Source organism: Asparagus officinalis, chromosome 9, assembly GCF_001876935.1.
Source record: "Asparagus officinalis chromosome 9, Aspof.V1, whole genome shotgun sequence".
Classification (NCBI taxonomy): domain Eukaryota; kingdom Viridiplantae; phylum Streptophyta; class Magnoliopsida; order Asparagales; family Asparagaceae; genus Asparagus; species Asparagus officinalis.
Window position 1 is genome coordinate 5,463,183 of NC_033802.1, and position 521 is coordinate 5,463,703.

The window sequence follows — 521 nt, forward strand, 5'->3', positions numbered from 1 at the left end:
CACATCCAGTGAATCCACTCTGTGGCTAGACTTGGCCAATAAATCCACCTAATAATTAATTAGGTCTAACCAGATATGGGAACGTAGTAATTTAGCCTTTAATACGTCATATGTACAATAAATAACGGGGTCATCGATTGACGATCGGAGTCATGCATGCAGTGAATGGAGGAATTATTTGGTAAGAATCACAACAAATGGTAATAGATTCAGTTGATATTGTCAGTGTTAGTAGGACAGAGGACGAGAAAAAGAGGGATACCAAGAGAGCCTCCTTACTATGCATGTGTAAAGCTACTTGTAAACAAAGGACAACCTACATCATTTCCCGCAACCTACCAAGATTTTTGAGACATGATATTTACGTAGGCAAATCAAATTAGATTAATCCAGTCACACACGCGAATCACCCCCCAAACCTTTTCCGTTCCCAAACCAAGAGAGCCGGTGCGAGTGGTTGATCAGTCGACGTCGACCCCAAATCTCAACCTCCACGTGTCCGACCACCCAACATCCGAACC